Source organism: Ipomoea nil, unplaced genomic scaffold, assembly GCF_001879475.1.
Source record: "Ipomoea nil cultivar Tokyo-kokei standard unplaced genomic scaffold, Asagao_1.1 scaffold2957, whole genome shotgun sequence".
Lineage (NCBI taxonomy): Eukaryota > Viridiplantae > Streptophyta > Magnoliopsida > Solanales > Convolvulaceae > Ipomoea > Ipomoea nil.
In genome coordinates this window covers 2,606,542-2,617,792 of record NW_017619385.1, presented here as the reverse complement: position 1 = coordinate 2,617,792, position 11,251 = coordinate 2,606,542, and the positions used below count along the sequence as shown (strand labels likewise).

The 11,251-nt window shown below is 33.8% G+C and overlaps 1 long non-coding RNA gene across 1 annotated transcript; it reads right to left on the bottom strand.

Moving 5' to 3' along the window:
• Positions 1 to 1,226: 1,226 nt before the first annotated feature.
• LOC109162771 lies at positions 1,227 to 2,998 on the bottom strand. The gene is made up of 4 exons (XR_002051151.1): positions 2,768 to 2,998; positions 2,392 to 2,656; positions 1,538 to 1,953; positions 1,227 to 1,452 (listed from the first exon to the last, which is right to left on the bottom strand). It is a non-coding gene; the product is annotated as an uncharacterized LOC109162771 (long non-coding RNA).
• Between the last annotated feature and the right edge of the window lie 8,253 nt (positions 2,999 to 11,251).

Genomic DNA, 11,251 nt, shown 5'->3' with positions numbered 1-11,251 from the left:
AGCTCTGAACTCGTCGGCGGGGATTCAGATCTGAACTCGTCGGCGGGGATTCAGATCTGAACTCATCGGCGGGATTTTAGATCTGAACTCATCGGCGGGGATTCAAAGGCCCGGTTAGAAAAAAGGGAGCCGACCTACCTTCCATGTAGATGTGAAGGAGCCTGATATTGAAAATGGATAGTGTGAGGTTACTGGACGTTCAGATGTCCCGGTGACAGAGGGTAGCCCTGAGGCACTAAAGGCTGTTAAAAAGGACTCATCCTTTACAAGCAAGGTGAAGAGGATAGTAATCCTTAGCGGTGCGATTTTTGCCTTGGGAAATGTTAATCATGCTACTGAAGCTAATATGTATGGGGATCCGAAAGCTGCTAAATTTCGTTGTGCTGAAGGATTGGCCCTTAAGCCAAAAAGTATTAGCTTGCTGCACAAAAGGAAAAAGTGCCGATTGAAGCAATGATATCGAGGGAAAAGCAAGGATCGAAGCAAAATCTGAGATTGAAGGATGTACCTATGGAATGCGCTGAGAGGAAAGGAAGGTCTTCTTGATTTCTTTCACGGTAAAGTGTCATAGCAATTCAACTGTTTAATTTCACAAATAACCATGAAAAAGTGCCGATCGAAGCAATGATATCGAGGGGAAAGCAATGATCGAAGCAAAATCTGAGATTGAAGGATGTACCTATGGAATGCGCTGAGAGGAAAGGAGGGTGTTCTTGATTTCTTTCACTGTATATATAGGGGTTGCGCTGTTGATTTACCCTTCAAAATATCATTTCAATTTTTTTTTTTAAAACATGTACTACTCGTAATGAAGAGTATCGCAATTCTTTAAAATAAAAAAAAAATAAAAAAAAATAAAAAAAAATTAAAAAAAAATAAAACTTTATGGTTCTATGATGTGTTTGCTATAGTTTAGTAATATATTGATTTAGTTTATTTTTGTTGTCATATGGATGTATGTTTCTAGTTAAGCCATGTATTAGATCTTGAATGAAGTTTATATATATATATATATATATATATATATATATATATATATATATATTTTGTAGTTTAAACTTGTCTTAGTTGAGTATCTAATAAAGAATGTACAAGAAGTGTCAAAGTGTTTTCCAAAACAGATACAATCTGCCAAAGATTCAAGCCAACAAAAGAGACACAATATGCCAAGAACTTAACTAAATTTTAGTCACAGCCTCTGCGTAACTACATTTTAGTTTCAATCTGCCAAAACATACCAGCAAAATATACAATCCACCAACAGAGATTACAAGCTGCGAAGATATACAATCCACCAAAAAGAGATACAATCTGCCAAGACCTTACTATAAGTTCATACAACAAAATCTACCAAAAATAAACTAAGTTAGTTCATTAGTTCATTGATGCTTGAGAGGCTTGATTGCTTGAGTTTGATCCAGGGTGAATGACTGGCTCCTGTGATTGACCAAGCTACAACAAAGGAAATGAGTATAAGCTATTATTGTAATAACAATTACAAGTATAACGAGAACAAAAAAGTTGTTGGACTACTTACATTCCTATTAGGACATTGTGGTTTATAATGGCTCGGGGTCTTACAAAGAGAACAACGTATCACTTTTCCCTTCTTTGATATTATTTTCTTTGCTAAGGTAGAGGTAGTGTTACCGGTAGTTGATGTGTTTTTCTTAGGACGAGATGGACTGCCACTTGCCTCACGCGTTCATTTTCTCTTTGGTCTTCTAGTAATTTTTTTTTTTGGAATTGGAACAAGTATCTCATCATTTTGTGTCTTTGGCCAGAATAACTCGCCATTCATTGGTTGAAGTGCATGGGCCCTTAGATAAGTCTCTTTTGAATAGCATGAGTCAATGTAGTCTTGAGGTCCCCTTCCAATGTCGAAGATCGCACATATTGCATGTGGGCATGGTATACCTGAAAGATCTCATGCCCTGCATGAGCAGCTTCTACCTGCAAGTTTGACCTTGAATTATTGTCTCCCTTTCTTAATTCCATAACCATCATCTCCATTGAAATCAACATATCATGATGTATTTAACCACAAGCATCAGCCATATATTAAGCATATATTAGTTTCAGCATATATACTAAGGCAACACAGATTCAGGCAATTGTAAGTCATTTTCTACATATATACATATTCAACACATATTTTAAGTCAATTCCAACACAGATTTCACATATGCAACACAGATTTTAAGTCAGTTCCAACACATATTTTACATATTCAACACAGATTAACTTAGTATATTAAGGCAACAGAGATTTAGCATATCAACACAAATTAAATTAGTATATATTAAGGCAACACAGATTCAACATATCACCGAAGATTAAATTAGTATTAGTTTAGCATATATACTAAGGCTAAACTGAAATTTAACTTACATTCCATCCCATACTTTCATGAATATTTGTATTCAGCTTCTTCATAACCAATGGTCCATAATTTCCAGTCCAGCTTTTTACCAATTTAATTTTTTTTGCAATCATCCGCATCACCCCTACGTTTATGTCTTCCAACATAGGGATAATGGGCTTCACTCTTGCTTTCAAAAAGGTGTCATTAAAAGCCTCACTGAGATTGTTATCCACAATATCACACTTGACATTCGTTCTAAAGAAAGCCTTGCACCAAAATCTTGGAGGGTACCTTAAAATAGTATACACCAAACAAACACAAATTCTAAGTCATTTTCAGCATATATAAAGCACAATTCTAAGTCATTTTCTGCATATATAAAGCACAGTTCTAATACATTACCTTTCTAAGTCAACTTTTGTTGTAGGGTCCATATTTCCTAAACATTTCATTTGTTCTTGGAATTGAGGTTCAGTGGTATCCTTTGCACACATCCAAAAGTGGTATTTCAACACTTTGCCTCTATGCAACTTACTCCAATTGGCGTACACATGTCTTGCACAGTCACGATGCTCAGTGTCAGGAAACAACTCTTGAATCACATATGTTAATCCCTACAAAATATTACAAACAAAATAAGTACAGTCCAAGACTTAAATAAAGTGTTACAAATGGTTTTGTATTAATTTATTCTTTATCTTCTGTTGGTCACTAATTATAGTCCAAGGGGAAGTATTAGTGATGCCCCAATCTGCCTTCAATAGCCCAATAAACCAACGCCAAGAATCAGTATTTTCTATCTCTACAATCCCCAATACTATAAGATACATTTGGTTGTTAACATCTCTACCAGCAACACTTAATATTTCACCTTTCAACATTCCTTTCAGAAAGCATCCATCCAACCCAATCACTTTCCTACATCCTTCTAAAAATCCATTATTTACAGCTCCAAAACAAACGTAAAATCTCTAAAAAAACACAAGGACTTTCGGGTGTTGTTTTATTGGTTTTTACAACAGTAGTGGTACCAGGATTATAGTTGATACATTCAGCAGCATAATCCCTTATTCTACAAAATTGGTCTTGAAAACCAGCATCAATTTTCTTCAATACAGCTTTGATTTCCCTCTTTACCATGAAGATTCCCACATTTAGTTTTAGTTCTGACTGGATGTGTTTTTTCAATTCTACTGGTCCAATTGAAGGGTTGTCTCTTATCTTATGATTCTTATCCACATACATATCATCTATCCGCGCTTGGCTTACTATTCTCAAGCTGTATTTTAGATTGCACATGTGCTCCGTAGTAACTGTTTGAAGTTGAAAACACTTGAAAGTGTCATCTCATGATCCATGAGCTTGAAATGGGCAAGGCTAGTCACATGCAAAGGACACGCGCTTTGGCTCATTCCTCACAAAGTAGATATTTCTCTTTGAGTACACTACATAATTTGTCATTGCCTTTTTAAATTGTTTCCCATCATCATATAGGGTACCCACTTCAAGCTCAACTGAATCTACATTTGGATTGTACGAAGGGTATTTAAATCTACTTGTTGCATTGGTGGTTTGCTCAAATGATGCTTCTACCTCTTCTTTTTCAGATTGATAACTCAAGGGGTCATCAGAGTCATAATACTGACTTTGCACATCATCTTTCTCACCCAAACCTACATTTTCAGTGTCACCTTCTGCTCTAGCCCTTCGAATTTCCTCCTCATTATTTTTTTGCATTACGATACTCAGCATCAACAAAATCAGCCTCATCTTGAGGACTTCTTTCCAAATCAGAATCTCCATCTTCATGACTGCTTTCCAAATCAGCTTCTTCATCACCACTAGATTAAACTTGTTCATTCTCTACTTAACTAACAACACTAGGATCATTATTTACCCCGAGTACCCACACTAGGATCACTTATACTTCAACATCTTCTTGAATATCATCTGCATGCTCAGATTTTGGTAAAGGTAAATTTTGAACAACCTCTGCATCATCTATCTCATGCTCAACAGACAAGTCAATTGCACCCCAATGTTAAGCCAAGTAACTCACGTGCAATGTACTTCTATCATTATTCAACAACTGTAGGCTCTTCAAACTCTCATGCGGTAGTTTAAATGACAGAGACAATATTTTACCATACATGTCCTCCTTAATAAATTTTAATAAGTGAGGATATGATTAAAAAAAAAAATCAGGGTCCATTGTCACTGTTTCCACCCCACCATCTACATAATCCATAACAGGTTCTTGGACAAATTTCCACCATGGTGAATTCTTATTTCAACAATGGAATACATCCTACAAAATAAAGACATGTTAAATTGTATTAAAAATATTCTAACTGGAGTACAAAAAGCATACTGCAAAAAAAAATAAAAAAAAATACAATAATTAAGAAAACATTTGTCAAGTATAAGAATTCCAAACTGCAGATGTCAGTATCAAGTTACAAATTCAAACTCAGCCCCATTGGACTATGAACAGCAAATTGAATCTTAAACAAATACAAAGACAAATATGTACTAGCAGTATATTGTCCCCACAAGTATAGAAAGCTACTAGAACATTAACAAATAGAATTCTTTGTACTAGTAGTATACAAAGGCAACATAAATATAGGGACCACAATACAAAGGCAATATATAAAATACAACTACACTTATTGGAATGCATTCATCAGGACCACAATACCCAAAATGTCTCCACTATAGACAACATAATGGGACCCAATCTATAAACAAATACACTCAAAGATAAACAAATAAGCATATTTTGAAAGCTAATGCCCATTCACCCTAAAGATATAAAAAGCTTTATTTTTTCTATACCCATAAACAAATTCTTATATCAGTGGTAGCATAAACAAATTTATATTGCCCATCTACGGTAGAAACACTAAATACTTACTAGTAGAAGAAATAGAAAAAAAAAAAAAAAACACTAAACTAAACTAAACTAAACCTTAAAACCAGTGGTAGCATATTAGTGGTAAAAGAAAAAAAAATCTCCAATTTGTGATGGAGTGGAGCGCCAATGAAGCGTCGATGGTGGTGAAGGGTGGTGGAGCGTCGATGGTGGTGGAGTTGCGATTACTACGACAATCAAGGCATTGTAAAGAGAGCGGTGGAGCAATTACTGCAATAGTCAAAGCAGTAATCAAGATTCAATTCTTATTACTGCGATTATGTCGATGGTGGTGGAGCGAGGAGCGATGGTCGTGGATTAGCGCTGGACGAAAGAGGTTGGACAACGAATGCTGGATTAGGGCTGAATCCTGATTTTCAGTTTTCTTTTATTTTCTTTAATTTAATTTTTTAATTTATGCTTATGTGGCGAGAAAAAGAAATTAAAACAAAGCTTATGTGGTACCACGGGGACAGTTACTGGCACTTACCGGAGAGGTAACTGGCTAATGGGGTCGATGACTCAAAATTGTGGGTTCATGTGTTCAATTGCACTTTTAAAAGTTTGTGGACCTAATTGGCTTTTAGCGAAATGTTTAGGGGCCTATTTAACCCTTTCCCTTCTCTTTTTTTTTTTTTTTTTTTTTTTGAAAATAAACTCCAATTATCATTATGTAGCATCAACCGATAAGGTAATAGAAAGGAAAACGGGAGCGCTATTTGTCCACTCCCTATGATCAGCATTAAAGACGACACCTCAAGCTAATAAATGAATTGTCATGTTCGCAAGTCACTTAACAAATATAAAGTTAATTCTAGAGAAATCATTAGCTAATTTTCAAATGTCTTCAAGTACAAGAGCAAATGAAGAGTTGTTACAAATATTCTTCAGGCTTTGGATGACAAGTAGGTCATTTGACTTAATTAGGATATTTTTAACTCTTTACTTTTCAATCATTTTAGGGCATCTCTTATGGTAACAGCTTCTGCCACCTTAAGATGAAAGAGACCATGCCAATGAACTATTCTTGCAACCACAAAGTCACCCTTAAAGTTACGCAGTATGAGCCCTAAACCTATAACCTTAGAATTTACCAGCCTGGAAGGGAGGGGGGAGGGGGTTCCACTTCACTTGGGATGAGTGTTGATTTGGATAACTATCTTGATCCTGCACTCTATGTCTCTATTCCATGCTCCGAGAAACCCTCTTGCTTTTTCCACGATCCCAATATAACTGGTATTAGTCCCATTCCAATTCTCCTGTTACGCACAATTCATATTTTTTCAGCAATTTGTAAGTAGAAGGTAAAGAGTTGAAAACTGCAATTCACGACCATCACCATATACAACTAGTCGAACCCCAAACCATGGAGGATTTTCTCGCCGGTGACGAAAACAAAATCCTGAGATACATCCGTAGGAACCCACTCGCAAATGCAACTGGGCTTCCAGAAACGGGTGAACACATAGTGAATGGACCATTTACCCTTCAATTTAATGGTCTTTGGATGAATTTTGTAACGAAGGGCCAAGTTGAGTGTGAGTTTTAAATTCAAATGACCAAATTGGTAATTTTCAAAGGCAATGACTAAATTAAGCAATACTCAATAGTTGGACCAAAATGGGTATTAACTCTCTCTCTCCCGACCTATTGCACTTAAGACTTGATCGGATCCGGCTTCACGCTTGGTGAGGGTTTTTTCCCGACTTGACCAGACCCGAGAAGAGCACGCACTTGATCAACCCCTGACCTTGGACTTGAACAGTCGATTGGCTTAATGAACCCCTGCCCTCAACTTTTATGCTCGGTCTCGACCTGTGGGATCGACTTAGTACCCCGAGCCCATCTACTTAGCTCTCGGAGTTGAACATTGGCACAAACGCTTAGGCATTGATCCATTAGATATCCTTCGAAGCGTGGACGATTTCTCTTTAGCTGGCAAAGCTGCCGAGTGCATGGTATGTGTGGCGTGCATGTCGGCTGATGGACAATTTTAATAGTCCTCGCAAGTGCACGAGTCACTGTAGTAATACTGTGCAAAGCAAGGGTCGATAAATCCCACAGGGAATTGATACAATGCAATTTAATAACTTGAACTTAAAATTACTTAAACGAAAATACTCAGAATGAATATAAAGACGAAGACCAATTCAAATGCTAAAATGATTAAACCAAAACTAAAAGAAGCCAAGTAAATAATTAGCAATTTAGCATGCACTATCTATGACAAATAACAATCAGAATATAAAAGCTTAGGAACAAGAATAAAATTAGCCAGATTTCAACACAATCAATCTTAGTAACAATCAAAAGATAGAACTTAATGCAATTGGCAAAATTAAACACTACAAAATTAACAATGCATAATGTAAATAGCAATAGTTAAATCACAAAGCATAATATTCCTAACGTAAAACACAAAATAAATTAATAAATTGAAAGAATAAAAGAGAATGAAGAAACACAAAATAAATTAACAAATCAGAAGAATAAAGAGATGAAGAATTGTAGTAAGAAACTGATGCTGCCAATCTAAACCAAATGGAAACTTCTAAATAATTATCTAAACAAATTGAAATCTTTGCTTCCAAACTATTAACACGTTGCATCAAGACTGCTGCTTCACCAAAATTAATTGCCAACGCCCTAGATAACCGCCGAATGTAATTAAACCGCCGCCCAGACCAGAATTGTTGCCGCCGAACTCCAAAACCCAGCCATACCGAAACAGTCGCTGATCGGAATTCTCGAATACCGCCACCAGAATTGGTCTGTGGCAAACTGATGATCCTTTCCTCCTCGAATCGCCCTCTTTTATACTGTTAGCCTCCCACTGCTTCTCCTACACCAGCCACCCAGCCACGATTTCTCCGATTTTAGATTTTCGTTGAAGAACGTAAACCAGGGAATGCCGATCGGAAATCCTTCGTCCATGCCTCCCGCTGACCGAATATGTTGAATAATACCGTTCGCAAATCTGATTCTCGATCCCCCTATTTCTCAGTAATAATAATAATAATAATAATAATAATAATAATAATAATAAGGGAAAATGGCACTTTTTCCCCCTATGTTATATACTTATAGCACTTTTTCCCCCTCAATTATTTATGTAAGCACATTAGCCCCCTCAATTATTTTAAAAGTGGTGGTTTTCTCCCCTAATATATTAAATTGACATTTCTACCCTTAAAGTAAACATTTTATTTATTTTACTTCTCCAACAAATTATTGCGTATATGTAGCTATTACCACGGTTCGGTTCGAACTGAACCAGACACTATAGCAATCGAATTAAAAGTTTTCAGTTATGATTCAGATCTAGAACCCAATATTTGGATTTCAATTTATTAAATTTAAGAATAAAAAAAAAAAACTGGATTTTGAACCGTCTTTATTTTAAAATTTTATTTTTTATTTTAAAATAGTTTAAATTCAACAATAAATGTATTTTATTTTTTCAGTTTGGAACATGAACCGCCCATTCCAGTTCGTGATTTTAATAAACTCTAAATATCGCGTTTTGATTATAAATTGTAATTGGAATATTTTGGTTTGGTTACTATAGTATCTGGTTTGAACCAAATTATAGTAATAATTTATTGGAGAATAAAAATAAATGAAATATTTATTTTAAGGGTAAATATGTCCATTTAACATTTCAGGGGGAAAAAAAGCCACTTAAATAATTGAGGGGGAAAAAGTGCTATAAGTATATAACATAGGGGGAAAAAGTGCCATTTTCCCTAATAATAATAATAATAATAATAATAATAATAATAATAATAATAATAATAATAATAATAATAATAATAATAATAATAATAATAATAATAATAATAATAATAATAATAATAATAATAATAATAAAGACAATATATAACTAATCTACATTTATTAAACTCCCGTTGAACATGTACTACTAAAATTATTAATATTATCATTAAATTAAGATCAAGGAATTATTGGACTAATAGAATTCAAATAATAAAATCAATTTAATAAAAAACAACCTAAAAATGAATAATATTAACAAAATTACTTAATCAAAATAATAAATAAAACTATATATAAATTAATTAATAATTACAAATTTACTATAAAAATATTATTTAAAAATAACAATAAAAATAATGTTTATCAAACTTCCCCACACTTATTTATTTGTTTGTCCTCAAGCAAAAACATTATTAACAAGAAAAGAAATTAAAATAAAAGCAAGTATTAGATCGAGCTTCACCCAAAAAACCTTTCAAATTTATTGCCAACAATGCAGGGTTAGTGCCAACTCAAAGAATGCATAAAATATATAGTTGACTAGAAGTTAAAAACTTTAACAACTAAAATAAATATAAAACGTGTGATCGTGTGTTGACACCCCTTATATGAACTATACAAAAACTTAATAAAATAAATATGAAAATTTCACAAAATATAACTTAAGCCAAATTCATAAATAGTCTATCACGGTGTAGGTGCAAAACATGAAGGAAACAAGGATCAAGGCATTTATTAAGAATTAAAATGCGAATGCTTGTCTCTTCCAAAGTTCACTCATTATTTTTTCTATTTATGACTTTTTCCAAAAAGAACTTCCCAATAAAAAACCTCACAATTTTACGCCAGGTATGTTTGGGTTTTCAATTTTGTGTGTACTTATAAATCAGACCACAACACTTATTTATTTATTTATGGTACATGTGTAAGTGGTTGATCCAGTGGAGTAGAATCTCTGAAATTATTGCAACTAAAAAAATAAATAAATAAACACTCTCATTTATTTTTTTAAAATATATTTTTTTCTCACTTATGCCACAAAGTGTTCCTTGAACCAACACACTACACCACCGTTTATAGCACTCAAGAATTTATTTAAGAATTTGAAAAAAGTAATATAAAGTGAAATCAACATATAAACCATTAAAGAAAATGCATAAAACTTATAAGAGTATTTGTGATTTTACAAAGTCTAATTATGTTTTTTTTTTTTTTGTCTTTTTTTTTTTGGTTTTTTTTTTTTTGACAAAGTTATTCAAAATATAAAAATAAAAAAAATTAACAACTAGCCACATGTAATATACACACTAAGAGTTGACAAAAACATGCATTATTTTCATCACCGAATATTTAAAAGACTTATAAAGGACAAAGCTCAACTAATGCTAGAGTTTTAAAATAAAATGGCTTAAGAAAATATACGTAAGAAAATTAAAAATTTTGAATTTTTTTAATTTTTTGTGATTTGTGGGTAGAACCGCTTCCCCACACTTATTTTCAACATTGTCCCCAATGTTGTGAGAGGAAAGAAAAGAAAACAAAGAGAGTCCTCCTTTATTAGATTTTTTATATGTGGAATTCTCATATGGCCCTGCAGTGTGAGAATAACAAGAAGAAACTGATTTATCAATGTCATTCAAAAGATTTTCTTTTTGAATTTTATCAAACTCCCAACTTACCATCATCAGTAAAATTCAACTCCTTAACTGCAAAAACTTGGTTAGATCTACCAGACAAATTCATAGATGTAAAAATTGGAAACTCAGCAGTTTCATCAATGTCTGCTTAACATCAATAGGGATTGGGGGCAATTCTTTTTGTAGCTATGCACCTACCGTTTCATGCACACAACTTTTGAGCTTATTTGAAAATGGAATTGGAGGAACATAAGGCTTGAGTGATACATAAGGCTCCTCTTCCTCACAATCTCTATTTTGTATAGGTTTGGTGTTTTCAAAGCTTTCATCAACAGGGACTGGGGGCACATAAAGCTTGGGAAGCACATAAGGGTTATCATATTTATGCAATTGAGGCTCATCATTTTCAACAATAATATCAACATCATTATGCAATTTTTCAATTATTTCAGTTTGTTTAGAAGTGATATTATCTTTTAGCATGTTTTCAATCATTTCATCACTTCTCATAGCCTTAGCCTCTTCAGGTTGACTAGGTAACTTACCTGACACATGCTC